This window comes from Manihot esculenta, chromosome 12, assembly GCF_001659605.2.
Source record: "Manihot esculenta cultivar AM560-2 chromosome 12, M.esculenta_v8, whole genome shotgun sequence".
NCBI classification, from domain to species: Eukaryota; Viridiplantae; Streptophyta; class Magnoliopsida; order Malpighiales; family Euphorbiaceae; genus Manihot; species Manihot esculenta.
Genome location: NC_035172.2, coordinates 31,792,300 through 31,809,503, shown reverse-complemented (window position 1 = coordinate 31,809,503; position 17,204 = coordinate 31,792,300). Strand labels below are relative to the sequence as shown.

Sequence of the window (17,204 nt, the reverse complement as noted above, 5' to 3'; positions counted from 1 at the left end):
AATAATAGATATAAAGAAAAAGTTTTGATATTGACATTTTAGTGAAACAAAATATTATTATATAAATTTTATGAAATTTATTTTAAATTTACTTGTTTCAATTACATAAATTGAAGGTCGACGTGTGCATTACTCGGAATTTCGTTAGTATTCTATAATCTGTCCTAACAACATTTTTTTTTTTAAGGAAAAAAAGAAACGAAACAGTCAACCTATATGCGCTTTGATTTTTCTTTTCTGCGAATGGGCTCACGAGCCAAACGTGGAACTCGCGACGGATTTTAGTTTTTAAGCGGGCACCGATCTTCCTTGTTCTCACCAATTTTATTTTCCCCACTTCTTTTTCTTTAAATATTAAAATATATATTTTTAATAAAAATATTAAATCTTAACGCCTATTTTTAGTCATTTAACTGCTGGATGGATAACGATTACATAAACTTTTACACATTTTAAATTTATAATAATTAACTTAAATGTAATAAATGTATTTCATAATTGTTTAAAGACAATAATAAATTTAAAATTATAATTAAATTCAAAAATAATTCTTACTTTTTTTTATCAGAAAATAATTTTTAGTCGCATTTAAATCATCTATATACACATTAATAAATAAATAATATTTTAATTTTTTTTCAAACATAAAATTTATTAAAAATAAACGTAATTTTCAATTAGTGAATTATTCATAAGTATCTAGATTTTTAAAAAAATTCATTAATTTATTTTTATTGCAAAGTTATTTAATTAAAATATTTTTATATTTTATAAAATTTAACTTTTTAATTTATTTATTAAAAAAATTGTTAACTATATTTATGTTATCCAGTTCTTATTAAATAATAAAGCAGTTAATTCAGCTTGTAGTCAATCAACTTATTTATTATAGTAATTAGCTGGCTCATACACTCTAATTGGAGCTCTTCTCTTATATATAAACAAGTTTTGGAAATAAGATTTTATCGACTCTTTCCTTCTTAATTTTCTTGATTATTTCTCAGTAATATGGTATTAAAGCAAGACTTCTGCTAATTTTTTTTCTCTTTTTTTTCTGATTTACCTTTCTTCCATTCTTTCAGAGAATTTCATGGCTACCAATCAAACCAGTTATCACCTCCAGAAGTTTTCTAATCCTTACTTTTTGCATTTAAAAGAAAATCCTGCCTTAATTCTTGTTTTTTCAACTCTCACTAGATCCAATTACCACTCATGGGTAAGGGCAATGCGGATAGCACTCGCATCTAAGAACAAGATCAGATTTATCGATGGGACTTTACCTCTTCCTGCTAAGATAGATCTTATATATTCTATATGGGAATGATGGTTGTAAATGATGCAATACAACCGTGGCATCATAGATCACAAAATCTTTATCTCCTTTGATTGTATAAAGTATTATCTAGATTGAAAATTCTGTAGATGTGTGGAATGATTTGAGAGATAGATTCTTACAAGGAGATAGCATCTATATATCTGACCTTCAAGAAGAAATTTATGGTTTCAGACAGGGTGAATTTTCAGTTATTGAGTATTTCTCTAATCTAAAGATTTTTTGGAATGAATTAGTCAATTTCAAACCCTATTCATCTTGTTCTTGTACTACACCATGTGATTGTGGTGCTGTTACAATGGCTTAGAACTATATAAAGAGTGATTATGTAATTATATTTTAAAAGGGCTAAATGAACAATTTACTAATGTTAAGTCTTAGATCATGATGATGGAACCTCTACCAACTATACCAACTATAAACAAAGTGTTTTCTTTAGTTTTGCAACAAGAAAAACAATTAATGAGTGGCATAAATGTTGAATTGAAGGCACTCATTAGCTAGACTTCTAAGTCTGATGTTGTTCACAGTAGCTTTGACAATTCTCATAACAAAAGATATGATGTCAATTTCACATGGAAAAAGAGGCTTCAATCCAACCTATGAAAGAGGAGGTCCCATTGATATGAGCACAAGGATGGATGGTAAGAGAGGAAGAGCAAGGGAAGAGCTAGCATACTCAATGATCAATTACAAGATTGAGAGCAAAAAATTTTAAGGAATCATTTCAAATTTTCAAATTGGGCTGACTATGCAAGAAGTGTCCAACTCATATTTAATTAATTATTTCAAGTTGGAAATGATGTAAACTTTTAGACAGGTTACTAAGTGTACTTTTATATATGGGCTTTATTTGCATTGACATACTTAAATAGCTTAGTTTTAGACTATTTTAAGATTATTTAAGTATTGAGCTTGTTTATTTTAGTGTAGAACTCAAGTTTAAGACTTAATCTAATTGTTCAGATATAATGAACTTGAGGGGATATAACTACTCTCTCTGAAAACGTGATGAGGGGTTAATTTCTGAATGAAAAAAAATAATTTATGGAGTTTGAAACTCTTTTTCAAGATTTGGCTTTGGTTTGAATCTCTATTGCATCAAGAATTGATCTTTATCCAGGTATTGCATACTAATAAATTTTTATTATTAACTTTTTAATCAAGTAATTACTTGCACTTCATTTGCATTGGTCATTTGAGGTTCAATAGGTTAAGAATGTGCATCTCCTTCTCATTTTCTATTATTTGTGCATTTGAAGTTTCGAGATTTGATATTCTTGGAGTTCTGACTCATTTGATATGAGGTCCAGACTTGAGGTGAATTCTTATTTATTCTAAATTAAGTTTCTGTTTTTACTATAAAAAAAATACCGTCTCAATTTGTCAAAATTGTCCATTAATATAGTTTTTTCAATTAATGTTAGTAAGTTTGACTTTATTGTATGTTTTTTTTTCTATTTATTATTTCTGCTATATTGAACATTACCATTAATAAGGAAGTTAGAATTCTAAGCAATTCGTCTTCTTGGCTTTATTGTATTATTTTTTTCTTTATTTTTTAATTTTTTATTTATTTTAATTTTAAATTTATTTATATTTTAATTCGTCTTCTTCTTGAATTAATTAAAAAGCTCAAAATCAAATTTTTATGGTAGGAAACTACCCTTTTGTCTCATTTCCATAAAATATCTAAACATTAAAATAAATATGAAAAAATTCAGTGTACTTTATTTGTCTGCAGCTGTTCAACCATGCGAGAAAAGTGAGTGGGAGGACGCCCATTTGGTTCTCTTGGGGAATAGGACTCGCGTTGGAATCGCTTCCCTTCTCTATGGATCATCTCCAGGGGTTGATTACATGGGCTTGGGCTCTAATATTTTATGTGCTGATAGTCTTGGGCCTGTCTTTTCTTTTTGAGCTATAAATTATAGAGTGATGAGTTTATCTAAATGTAGATGTAGGTTATTGTTCATATTGAGTTTGCGACTGCTGCTATTTGCGTAATTTAGACTGTACAGTTTCAAAAGCTTTGCAGACTGCTGCTTCAACATAGAATCACAACCACTCTGAATCACAAGCAAATTTGCTTAAAGAACATAAAATTGACAATGCATTGTCAAAAAATTATAGCTTATCCTAAAAATTTCAAATGGTTCATATTTCATAGTTTTAAGGTATTTCTGTCCAATTTTTTTTGCACATATTTATTTTTTTTTTGTAGTTTATAACATATTTTTAACAGTTTTAAGACTAATATAATTTGTTTCTTAAAAAAAAATTGCTTGCAATTTTATAAAATTATATTGATTCCTATAAGTTTTCTTTTTAAATTTTTTTAGTGATGTTATGATATCCAGAAAATAGAATTTTTCAGTGTAAGTTTGGGTAGAGAGAAAGACGTTTCTTTCCTTTTATTCTTTTTCTTTTGACTGCTAGTGACGTCTAACGGTCTTTCTGTTACAGTATCACCTGTCTCTGTCACCCAAATTCATATGTACGGACGTGTCAGAGTCCTTTTTCATACCAGGTGGCCATTTAATTTTCCGGATGGACATGCAAGCAAAGCTACAAAGTGACCGGCTTGCTGTCCACTCTCACGTCATCGGGTTGGACTTCTTCCTACTGATCTTGGACTCACGGGCGATCCGATCTGCCCTATATATCCGTGTCAAGACTGAAAGCGTTGAACCGGCCCGACAAAGTGAGCTTCTAAAACCTTAGGTCTATTTCGTTTTTATAGGTTTGGCCTCTCTTGACGTAAATGAGGGGTCTTCGATTAATAATTTTATTATAATATATTTATTTGATAAATATTTTTTACAATAATATTAGTATGTTATTTTTAAGGGTAAACTGTAATTTAGTCCCTCTGGTTTAGTGAAATATAAACTTTCGTCCCTCTGTTTTAAAAAACCTTCAATTTAGTCACTATGATTTTTAAAAACTATACAATTGGTCCCTCCCGTTAGATTTTCAGTTAAATCACTGTTAATTTTAGTTAAAAAGACTAAAATACCCATTCTCTCTCCTTCCTCTTCCTCTTCTTCTTCTTCTTCTCCTTCTCCTTCCCGATCTCCTTCCTCCTCCTCTTCTTCTTCTTCTTCTTCTTCTTCTTCTTCTTCTTCTTCTTCTTCTTCTTCTTCTCTTTTCCGATGATGATGTGGTCAATTTGCTAGTAAGGGATCTTTATCTGCATACCAGTAGAAAAAAATGAAAATTGCAAAGAACCCTCGAGAAAAATCCCAATTTCCGAGCCTTTACCATCAGGGTAATGCCAAAAAGCGCCTGCAAAGAATGGGTATTAGCATTACACAAAAATGAAAAGAAGAAATTAGGGAAGAAATTGAATAATTACTAATCAAAGAACTGAAAAATAAGGGCTGATAGAAAATAAGAAGCTTATAATGATAAGCAAAAAGAGGTACCTAGAAATCAGAAAAACAGTAAGAGAAAATGTAATACCCGGCTAGACTCCGGTATCGGAATTCCTACCGTCCGGTGGAATCTCAGATGCCGGAGACCTCTAGAAGGGTAGAATCATGTTTTATAAAAATGTTTTAATGTGTTTTATGATTTTAAGTATGAAATTAAATGAGTTTTTGCATGAAAAGTCCTTGGAGGAAAACCCAGGTTCGGCCGCCGAAAGTCAAGTTCGGCCGCCGAACATGCATGCGTTTTGGAGGCACGTTAGGCCCCCGAAAGCATGAGTTAGGGAAGTCCAGTTTCGGCCGCCGAAAGTCAAGTTCGGCCGCCGAACATTGCATGGATGCGGAAGCGCATTCGGCCCCCGAACGTGGCCTGGCCAGCCACTTATAAAAGGGGCACTTAGCCGAAATGGGCGAGTTTTCTCCCATTTCCGGCCACAGCAAGCTTCCGACCTTCCTTTTGCAACTCTTGTGTTCTTCCTCCAAATCTCTTCCATTTTTCTTGAGTTTTAAACTCACATTGCAAGTTTTGAGCATTTAAACCAAGTTTTGGAGCTTTGGGAACTCAGGAGCTCATTTTCGTGGATCTCCAAGTTTAGGTCGTCTCCCTCTCGATCTTTAAGAGGTAAGAGCCGATCTTAAGCTCCTTATGTGTTTTTAAATAAGTTTTATGCAAGATCTATGGGTAGAAATGCATGTTAGGTTATATGTTGAGTTATGGGTTAATATTGATGTTTTGAACAATGTGTGTTGATTGTGTGTGTTTGAAGTGTTGTAGTTGGGGTATATGACTGTTTGAGACCCCTAGGAACTTGTATGCATGTTTTGGTTGAGATTTATGCATGATTTGAGGTTTTGGGAGGCAAGGGGTTCATGTGAACCAAGTTTCTGCCCTTCTGGCAGAAACTAGGTTCAGCCGCCGAAGGGAGTTTCGGCCGCCGAACCCCCTTGTGGAGGCAGCATTCGGCTGCCGAAGCTTGCCCCCGAAAGAAGACTTTCGGATCTGTCTGGGAGGTTCGGCCGCCGAAGATGCCGCCGAACCTGCCTGACTTTCGGCCGCCGAACCTGCCGCCGAAAGTGCCCTGTTCAGCCATTTCTTGCATGTTTTTATGTGATGTTTTCAGGATGTTTTAGGGGGTTTTTGGGGAGTATTTTAGAGTTATGTTCAAGTATGTTTGGTCCCTCATTTGAGTCCACCTGTGTAGGTTCGGACCCGAGGAACCGAGGACCCCAGCAGTGAGGTCAGCTGCTTCGGTGTTGTCAGAGTCAGCCAGAGGTGAGTGGAACTAAACTTAATCTTTTAAATTAAATGTTTTATCATGTTTCATGCATCATGATCATGCAATAGGGTGATTGCATTAGTTTCACGAATATGCCGCATTGCATCATGTGTTGTTGATGTGGGTGAATGTTGGATGACCCAATTAGTCCATGACAGGAAGACCAGGACCCCATTCTACGGCCTGGCACGGAAATAAAAGACCAGGACCCCATTCTACGGCCTGGCACGATTGTGGACTCGAAGACCAGGAGCCCAGAGGAGGCCCTGGAATAATGGTAAGTAATGTATGTATGACAGGAAGACCAGGACCCCATGCTACGGCCTGGCACCATGTTAGCTTGGACTAATTGGTGACAAGTTCACCCAACCCTTATGTGAATTGTCTGTGTTATGATGCATTTCATTAAAGCATAGTGTTAAAATGTTTTATAGTTCAGCTCACTGGGCTTTTAGCTCACCCCTCTCCCTTTACCCCCAGGCTTGCAGGTACAGTATAGTGCGGGAGTCCGGATAGAGTAAAGAAGTCATGCTTATGTAATAGCTAGCAATGGACATGATCAAATTGTAATGTAAAAGTACAGTATAGTTATGTAATGAGGTTTATGGATGTTAGTGTGTGCTTGACCATAGATTGTGCTATCCCTTTAACACATGATCTTAGAGATTTTTACGATGTTTATGTAAACCAACTCAACGTATGTTATGTCACCCCTTGGGGGCACTGATGAGATCCCACAGAGGGATCAATGTTATGTTAATGTTTATGCACAGGTTGAGTTTGGTTGATGTTCATGTAAAGAAAAGTTTTAATTTTTATGTATGTTGTGGATCATGTATGGGATTATACAGGTTTACAGGTTATATGTCAGGCTTGCTACGGGTCCCGGCGGCCTTAAGCCGATCTGGATCCTAGCGCCGGTAGCGGTCCGATTTTCGGGTCGTTACAGAATGGTATCAGAGCCCTAGGTTCATATGGTCGGACCTAGAGTGTCGGGCTCATAGATGTTATAGAAGGTCAAGCACAATAGGAAAGATCATGTCCACTAGGATAGGATGTGGAGTCCTGTCTTGCATGATGAAGTGAAATGCCATGATGATATGCATGTGCATTAATGATATGCTATGATATGTGATGTATGTGATGCGGGTTCATGTGTGCCCACATGAACCATATGATGCTAATGTTTGTGCTATGTGTACTGTTTTTCAGAAAACAGGATGAGGGGAACTCGTCGATCAGCGAGATTGACTGGAGTGCCACCTGAGGATGAGGGCATGAGCGCCCGTCCTCCTACATTGCCTAGGGTAATGTCAAGCAGGTCCAACCGGGACAGAGCAGTAAGAGACCCTAGAAGGTCTTTGGATCTGGGTAGAAGTAGATCAGTCAGAGGAACAGTTCAGGGAGGAGCGTCAGAGGATATGGGGGATGATATGGATGTAGAGCAGAGAAGGGATGGCAGTCTGGGAGTTGGCATGTCAGAAGAGGGAATGGGAGAGTCCCAAGGAGGCACTCAGGCCTCGGGATTTGTACAGCCACCTCACTACCCACACTTCTCACAACACCCCGGGTATTCGATGGGAGGTACATCGGATTACCCTAGCTTTACCCCTTATCCCACACAGATGCCGTACCCACCTTACTATCCACCATACTCTCAGTACCCAATGTATCCACCTCCGCCCTACTATCCAAATCCAGCAAACCCTACCTCAGAAAATGTTGCACCATCTCCACCACCAGCAGAACCAGCAGCCCCAGTTACTCAACCTTCTAGACCTAGCTCAGCCAGTGGGAGCAAGGTCAAGATGACTGACTACATGAAACTGGGTGCTCCTCAGTATGAAAAAGGGGATGACCCATTTGTGTATCTTGAAAGGGTTAAAGTAATCACATATGAGATTGGGGCTGATGATAGTAGAGCCATTCAGATGGCTGGGTTCACGCTTAAGTGCAAGAAGGCATGAGAGTGGTTCAAGAATTATGTGAACCCGAGAGTGGACAGCATGACTTGGGAAGAGTTTGCAAACGAGTTTGCAGGATGGGCTTTTCCCGATAGTTCAAGGGAGCTGAAGATGATAGAGTTTGAGCAGTTGAGGCAGACGGAGGAAATGAGTGTAGAGGAGTACACCGACAGATTTATGGAGCTGTTGCCTTTTTCTGGACAGAGTCTGGACACAGATTCAAAGAGGTCAAGGAGGTATGTCATGAAACTCCATTCCAGGTATTCCTCCTTGATTCAGTCAGTGGACAGGGAGAGCTTCCATGCCATAGTAGATATGGCCCCAGTGCCATTGTTCAGGGGACAGTTAAGCAGTCAGTGGCACAGTCTTCCGGTTCTAAAACTCCGGGTGGGGGAAGATTAGATCCCTCTACCTTGAGTGCAGCAGCTTCAGGCAGTAAGAAATGGGGTAAGCCCAAGGGTAAGAAGAATAAGTTCTGGAATAAAGTCAAGTCTAGTCTGGGATTTGGGAGTGGCTCAAGCTCTGGTGCGGATAATGCAGTTTGTGCGAGGTGTGGTAAGCCACACAGGGGAGTATGTCGGTTTGGGACGAACACCTATTTCAGATGTGGTCAAGAGGGGCATATGGCTCGAGTTTGTCCAAGAGCAGTCCCGATGGCTCAGTCCCAGCAGACAGCTTCAGGCAGTGTAGCTCAACCAGCAGCTCCAGCCATGACTCAGGCCAGTGGCAGAGGCAGAGGGAGAGGGGCAGCCTCTTCCTCAGCGGGTTTCAGAGGTGAAGGTCCATCAGCTCCAGCACGGATCTTCACAATGACTCAGCAGGAGGCAGATGCATCTAACACCGTGGTGGCAGGTAACTTAATCATTGGTTGTTCAGATGTGTATGCCTTGATGGACCCTGGTGCATCTCATTCTTTTATTGCTCCAAGAGCCGTGGGGAGGTTAGGTCTGATGACTTCTGGGTTAGAGTGTCCTCTCTGGGTCAGTGGACCCAAGTGTGATCCATCAGTGGCAGAGTCAGTCTGCCAGTGTAGTCCTGTGTTTGTTGAGGGAAGATGCTTGTCCGCCGACCTAGTGGTTCTAGATTTGACAGATTTTGACGTCATTCTAGGGATGGACTGGTTATCTACCCATGGTGCTACCTTGGACTACAGGGACAAGGTAGTCAGGTTCAGAGGTCAGGATGGGTCTGAGGTTGTCTTCAGAGGAGACAGGAGGGGTACACCTAGAGGTCTGATATCAGCTCTTCAGGCTCGTAGGTTGCTTAGGAAGGGATGTCAGGGGTATTTGGCTCATGTGAGAGAGCTTAGCAGTCAGGTTAGAGAGCCCGCCTCGGTGCCAGTGGTGAGAGAGTTCTTAGATGTGTTCCCAGACGAACTGCCAGGTTTACCACCTGCTAGGGAGATAGAGTTCGAGATAGAACTGATGCCTGGAACCCGACCGATCTCTATCCCTCCCTACAGGATGGCGCCAGCAGAATTGAAAGAGTTGAAGGAGCAGTTGCAGGAGCTGGTAGACAAGGGCTTCATCCGACCGAGTACCTCACCCTGGGGTGCTCCCGTTTTGTTTGTGAGAAAGAAGGATGGATCCCTTAGACTTTGTATCGACTACAGACAGTTGAACAAAGTCACTACCAAGAACAAGTACCCATTGCCAAGGATCGACGATCTGTTCGACCAGCTAGCAGGAGCGGGTTGTTTCTCCAAAATAGATCTGAGATCTGGGTACCATCAGCTGAGGATCAGAGAAGAAGATGTGCCAAAGACAGCTTTCAGGACCAGATATGGGCATTTTGAGTTCCTTGTGATGCCGTTCGGGTTAACCAACGCCCCTGCAGCATTCATGGACCTCATGAACAGAGTGTTTAGTCAGTACCTGGATCACTTCGTTATTGTCTTTATAGATGATATCTTGGTGTATTCCAGGAATGCAGAGGAGCATGCCTATCATCTGAGGTTGGTTCTACAGACCTTGAGGGAACATGGCTTGTATGCCAAGTTCTCTAAGTGTGAGTTCTGGCTGAGGAGCATTTCATTCTTGGGGCATGTGGTGTCAGAAAATGGAATAGAGGTAGACCCCAAGAAGGTAGAAGCTGTGGCTAACTGGCCTAGACCCACTTCAGTGACGGAGATCAGGAGTTTCTTGGGTTTAGCAGGTTACTACAGGAGGTTCGTTCAGGACTTCTCGAAAATTGCAGCTCCTCTGACCAGACTGACCAGGAAGAATCAGAAGTTTGTGTGGACCGACCAGTGCGAAGAGAGTTTCGAAGAGCTTAAGAAGAGGTTGACTTCAGCACCAGTTTTAGCTCTGCCATCTAGTGATGAGGACTTTACCGTCTTTTGTGACGCGTCCCGAGTGGGACTGGGTTGTGTACTGATGCAGAATGAGAGGGTGATTGCTTATACTTCTAGACAGCTAAAGAAGCATGAGTTGAATTACCCCACACATGACCTAGAGATGGCAGCAGTGATTTTTGCACTCAAGATGTGGAGGCACTACCTCTATGGGGTAAAATGTGAGATCTTCACAGATCATAAAAGCTTGCAGTACATCTTGAGTCAGAGGGATTTGAACTTGAGGCAGAGGAGATGGGTGGAGCTGCTAAGTGACTATGATTGCAAGATTCAGTATCATCCGGGTAAGGCGAATGTCGTGGCAGACGCCCTAAGCCGGAAGTCACTAGGCAGTCTATCCCACATCACGGCAGAGAGGAGACCAGTGGTGAAGGAGTTTTACAAGCTCATTGAGGAAGGTCTACAGTTGGAGTTGTCTGGTACAGGTGCCTTGGTCGCTCAGATGAAAGTGACACCCGTGTTTCTGGAGCAGGTGGCTCAGAAACAGCATGAGGACCCAGAGTTAGTGAAGATTGCCAGGACTGTTCAGTCAGGCAAGGACAGTGAGTTCAGATTTGACAATAGGGGGATCCTCCGCTATGGGAGTCGATTGTGTGTACCAGATGACATTGGGCTAAAAGGAGACATTATGAGAGAGGCTCATAATGCAAGATACAACATTCACCCCGGAGCCACCAAGATGTATCAAGATATGAAGAAAGTTTACTGGTGGCCAGCTATGAAGAAAGAAGTGGCACAATTTGTGTCAGCCTGCGAAGTATGTCAGAGGGTGAAGCTGGAACATCAGAAGCCGGCTGGAATGCTTAACCCGCTACCTATTCCAGAGTGGAAATGGAAGAATATAGCTATGGACTTCGTAGTGGGGTTACAGGCAACGTCCAACAGATTGGACTCCATATGGGTGATTGTGGACAGACTCACCAAATCTGCTCACTTCATCCCTGTCAGGAGTGGCTACTCTGTGGACAAGTTGGCGCAGGTGTATGTAGATGAGATAGTCAGACTGCATGGGGTTCCTGTTTCTATAGTGTCAGATAGAGGGCCCCAGTTCACCTCCAGGTTTTGGCGGAGTCTGCAGAATGCCATGGGTACTAGGTTGGATTTCAGCACTGCCTTCCACCCCCAGACGGACGGACAGTCGGAGAGGACCATCCAGACTATCGAGGATATGCTTAGAATGTGTGTGCTGGACTTTGGCGGTTCTTGGAGGCAGCATCTACCTTTGGTGGAGTTTGCCTACAATAACAGCCATCATGCTAGCATCGGGATGGCTCCATATGAAGCTTTGTACGGGAGGAAGTGCAGGTCACCTGTTTGCTGGGAGGAAGTTGGAGAAAGGGCCTTGGCAGGGCCTGAGCTAGTAGAGATCACCAGCAGGGTGGTACCCATAATCAGAGAGAGAATTAAGACGGCTGCAAGCAGACAGAAGAGTTATGCAGACATCCGCAGAAGACTAGTAGAGTTTCAGGAGGGGGATCTGGTATTGCTCAAGGTGTCTCCAATGAAAGGAGTGGTTCGGTTCGGGAGGAAGGGTAAGCTGGCTCCGCGGTACATCGGACCCTTTGAAGTCTTGCAAAAGATTGGGAATGTATCGTACAAGCTAGATTTGCCTGCTTCAATGGAGAGAATCCATCCGGTTTTCCATGTTTCTATGTTGAGAAAGTTCGTGTCAGATCCGGGCAAGGTTCTTAGTGAGCCTGATGTGGAGATCCAAGAGGATCTCACCTATGTTGAGCAGCCAGTACGGATCATAGACACCCAGATCAAAAAGCTAAGGAACAAGGAAATTCCGATGGTGAAAGTCCTTTGGAACCACCACAATTTGGAAGAATGTACTTGGGAGACACGGGAGTCTATGCTCCGACAATATCCTCATCTCTTTTAAGGTTAGTCTCTATGTATTTCATGTATGTATGCTATGTTGTTTGCTATGTATGTACTAGTTGAGGAACATTCGGGGACGAATGTTCTTAAGGGGGGGAGAATGTAATACCCGGCTAGACTCCGGTATCGGAATTCCTACCGTCCGGTGGAATCTCGGATGCCGGAGACCTCTAGAAGGGTAGAATCATGTTTTATAAAAATGTTTTAATGTGTTTTATGATTTTAAGTATGAAATTAAATGAGTTTTTGCATGAAAAGTCCTTGGAGGAAAACCCAGGTTCGGCCGCCGAAAGTCAAGTTCGGCCGCCGAACATGCATGCGTTTTGGAGGCACGTTAGGCCCCCGAAAGCATGAGTTAGGGAAGTCCAGTTTCGGCCGCCGAAAGTCAAGTTCGGCCGCCGAACATTGCATGGATGCGGAAGCGCATTCGGCCCCCGAACGTGGCCTGGCCAGCCACTTATAAAAGGGGCACTTAGCCGAAATGGGCGAGTTTTCTCCCATTTCCGGCCACAGCAAGCTTCCGACCTTCCCTTTGCAACTCTTGTGTTCTTCCTCCAAATCTCTTCCATTTTTCTTGAGTTTTAAACTCACATTGCAAGTTTTGAGCATTTAAACCAAGTTTTGGAGCTTTGGGAACTCAGGAGCTCATTTTCGTGGATCTCCAAGTTTAGGTCGTCGCCCTCTCGATCTTTAAGAGGTAAGAGCCGATCTTAAGCTCCTTATGTGTTTTTAAATAAGTTTTATGCAAGATCTATGGGTAGAAATGCATGTTAGGTTATATGTTGAGTTATGGGTTAATATTGATGTTTTGAACAATGTGTGTTGATTGTGTGTGTTTGAAGTGTTGTAGTTGGGGTATATGACTGTTTGAGACCCCTAGGAACTTGTATGCATGTTTTGGTTGAGATTTATGCATGATTTGAGGTTTTGGGAGGCAAGGGGTTCATGTGAACCAAGTTTCTGCCCTTCTGGCAGAAACCAGGTTCGGCCGCCGAAGGGAGTTTCGGCCGCCGAACCCCCTTGTGGAGGCAGCATTCGGCTGCCGAAGCTTGCCCCCGAAAGAAGACTTTCGGATCTGTCTGGGAGGTTCGGCCGCCGAAGATGCCGCCGAACCTGCCTGACTTTCGGCTCTGGAGGGACTTTCGACTGCCGAACCTGCCGCCGAAAGTGCCCTGTTCAGCCATTTCTTGCATGTTTTTATGTGATGTTTTCAGGATGTTTTAGGGGGGTTTTTGGGGAGTATTTTAGAGTTATGTTCAAGTATGTTTGGTCCCTCATTTGAGTCCACCTGTGTAGGTTCGAACCCGAGGAACCGAGGACCCCAGCAGTGAGGTCAGCTGCTTCGGTGTTGTCAGAGTCAGCCAGAGGTGAGTGGAACTAAACTTAATCTTTTAAATTAAATGTTTTATCATGTTTCATGCATCATGATCATGCAATAGGGTGATTGCATTAGTTTCACGAATATGCCGCATTGCATCATGTGTTGTTGATGTGGGTGAATGTTGGATGACCCAATTAGTCCATGACAGGAAGACCAGGACCCCATTCTACGGCCTGGCACGGAAATAAAAGACCAGGACCCCATTCTACGGCCTGGCACGATTGTGGACTCGAAGACCAGGAGCCCAGAGGAGGCCCTGGAATAATGGTAAGTAATGTATGTATGACAGGAAGACCAGGACCCCATGCTACGGCCTGACACCATGTTAGCTTGGACTAATTGGTGACAAGTTCACCCAACCCTTATGTGAATTGTCTGTGTTATGATGCATTTCATTAAAGCATAGTGTTAAAATGTTTTATAGTTCAGCTCACTGGGCTTTTAGCTCACCCCTCTCCCTTTACCCCCAGGCTTGCAGGTACAGTATAGTGCGGGAGTCCGGATAGAGTAAAGAAGTCATGCTTATGTAATAGCTAGCAATGGACATGATCAAATTGTAATGTAAAAGTACAGTATAGTTATGTAATGAGGTTTATGGATGTTAGTGTGTGCTTGACCATAGATTGTGCTATCCCTTTAACACATGATCTTAGAGATTTTTACGATGTTTATGTAAACCAACTCAACGTATGTTATGTCACCCCTTGGGGGCACTGATGAGATCCCACAGAGGGATCAATGTTATGTTAATGTTTATGCACAGGTTGAGTTTGGTTGATGTTCATGTAAAGAAAAGTTTTAATTTTTATGTATGTTGTGGATCATGTATGGGATTATACAGGTTTACAGGTTATATGTCAGGCTTGCTACGGATCCCGGCGGCCTTAAGCCGATCTGGATCCTAGCGCCGGTAGCGGTCCGATTTTCGGGTCGTTACAGAAAATGAGTTTCTCTGAGGAGGAGAAGCTCACATCATTGCTGTGTGGCGTGTGACTGTTCTTGCTTTGGATTTGTCAGCAGCAGAAGCAGCATCCTTGTGAGACAGAGTACTCGCAATCGCAGTCTCGCAGAGTACTCGCAATCCATTTATTTCAGTATGTAATCAGTAGTTAGCCAAATTTTTAAATTTTTAAGAAGAAGAAGGAGAAAAAGATCGGGAAGGAGAAAAAGATCGGGAAGGAGAAGAAGAAGAAGAAGAAGAGGAAGAGGAATGAGAGAGAATGGGTATTTTAGTCTTTTAATTAAATTAACGGTGATTTAACTGAAAATCTAACGGGAGGGACCAATTGTATAGTTTTTAAAAATCACAGTGACTAAATTGAAGGTTTTTTAAAACAGAGGGACGAAAATTTATATTTTACTAAACCAGAGGGACTAAATTACAGTTTACCCTATTTTTAATTATATTACTTTAGAAGTAACTAATTTTTATTTCTAACAGATTATTTTAGATTTTTTTTAATTAGTAATAGATTTTGCCATGCAATTTAAATCCATTAGTAATTTAATAATTGATTACATTATTTTACATTAAAAATAATTTTTTATTTTTATCTTTCTCCCAATTTATCAATAAATTAAAATCTATTAGGAATATAAATATAAATTTTGTTAAATTATTTATTGGATACCAAATGGGTTTAAATTCATTGGCAAATGAATTACCAAGAATAATGACTGTAACTAATCTCGTCCACTAATAATATGTTGATAAATTTAATTATCAATTTAACAATTAAAAAAAAAACATTTTAACTATTTTTTCCATTAATTTTTTTAAAAAATTATTATTTAGTCTTTATTTATAAAAAAATTCATTAATCAATTTTTTAATTTTAAAAAATATATTAAAATATTACTAACATTTATTAATTAATTTATCTTGTAATTTTATCTATTAATTTTTTTACTATTCAATTTTTATAATTTAAACAAATTTATTAATTAATTTTTCAAAATTATAAAAAGTCAACAAATTATTAGTCTCTTTCCATTAAAATTCTATTTGTTTTATGAAAAAATAATTTATATTTAAAAAATATTTTTTATAAAAAATATTTTATATGAAAAATATTTTTTAATGAAATAATTTATTTTTTATTATTTATTTTTAATTTAAAAATAAAATTTATTAAAAAGTTTATATATAAAACTTTTAATAAAAATATTTAAAAAAATAATTTTTTCTTAAAATGATTTTTTTTTAATTAGAAAATTATTTTTTTATTAATTAAATTTTTTATATGTTTAAACATTAAAAATATATAAAATATTTTTTAAAAAAAATATTTTATGCAAAATAAATAGAGTCTAAGAGTATTTAAAATTTTTTTATTTATTTAAGGATAACCATTAATAAATAAATAAATTAATAAATTTTTGAAATATGTTTTTTTAAAATTAAAAAATTAATTAATAAATGCACTATAAATAATAATTAAATAAACAATTAAAAAATAATTTTCAGCAATAGGTTGCATTTGTAAGGGATAAGCAATGTTAAATCTTAGCATAAATGATGAAGGATTGATTTGACGTCTGTGTATGAATACTTCATACAGACATCAGTAAAACTCAAGCAAGGATGTGATTGGGCATTCACAAAGCTTTACCAATATTTATAAAATGATAAGCTATGATATTAATTATTAAGTTAATTTTGGGTCATTTTCTTTATTAAAATTCATCAATTTTTATATGGTTAATCTGTCAAACGTGTCAGATGACTATATATGACATGTAATTTTCTTTTTATTTAGATGGAAAATAAAAATAATTACATAAAATATTTAAGAAAATAAGATCTAAATTTACTATCAGAAATCAACGATTACATATAGTAATTTATTAAATTGGCTAGTCTTTTGTCTAGGAAGTTGAAAGTTTGGACGCAAGTGAATGAAAACTCATTTGGGTCTTTATTTTAATTGACAATCGTAAACTACAAAGAAGAGGCTGCTTCAAATTGGACTAATTAAATAATCAAGTCCACCAGACGGCGAATTATTCTCAATTAAATTAAATACGTGAATATTTATTAATTTATTATTATAATCATCTTTAAACTTATTAAATTACAAAAAAAATCTTATTAAAGAGTTTTAATTTAATTAATAATGTTAAAATTATTACTATAATTATAAATTTTTTTGTAATTATTAAAATTTTAACTCTCTATTATTGTTTGCTCTTTGCAATAAAATTTTTATTTTTTAATGGCTGCATTCTTATGATTTATTTGCAATTAGTTTAAATTTTTTCAATCGACACATTTAGATATTTCTGAACTGGATTTGATTTTGAGTGATAGTAAATTTTTATTATATTCTAAAAATGATATTTCTATCGTTAGCCGTTAATACTTTGATTAGAGAATCTATTAGCCACCATCTGTTTTTGATAAAATTTATTAATACAACCACTCGTTTTTATTTTAAAAAAAAATTATAAATTATAAATTTTAATTAAAATTCAACAAAGCATTTGATCATTAATGAATTTATAATTAAATAATAAATCAGATTTTCTTTTATGTCTTGTTTTTTAAAGAATGCTTTTGTGTCTTCTTTTTTAATTAATTC

The 17,204-nt window shown here is 38.3% G+C and overlaps 1 long non-coding RNA gene across 1 annotated transcript; it reads right to left on the bottom strand.

Annotated features, from left to right (window-relative positions):
• Positions 1-4,534: 4,534 nt before the first annotated feature.
• LOC110627801 lies at positions 4,535-4,792 on the bottom strand. Its single transcript, XR_002489919.1, has 2 exons — positions 4,762-4,792; positions 4,535-4,621 (listed from the first exon to the last, which is right to left on the bottom strand). It is a non-coding gene; the product is annotated as an uncharacterized LOC110627801 (long non-coding RNA).
• Between the last annotated feature and the right edge of the window lie 12,412 nt (positions 4,793-17,204).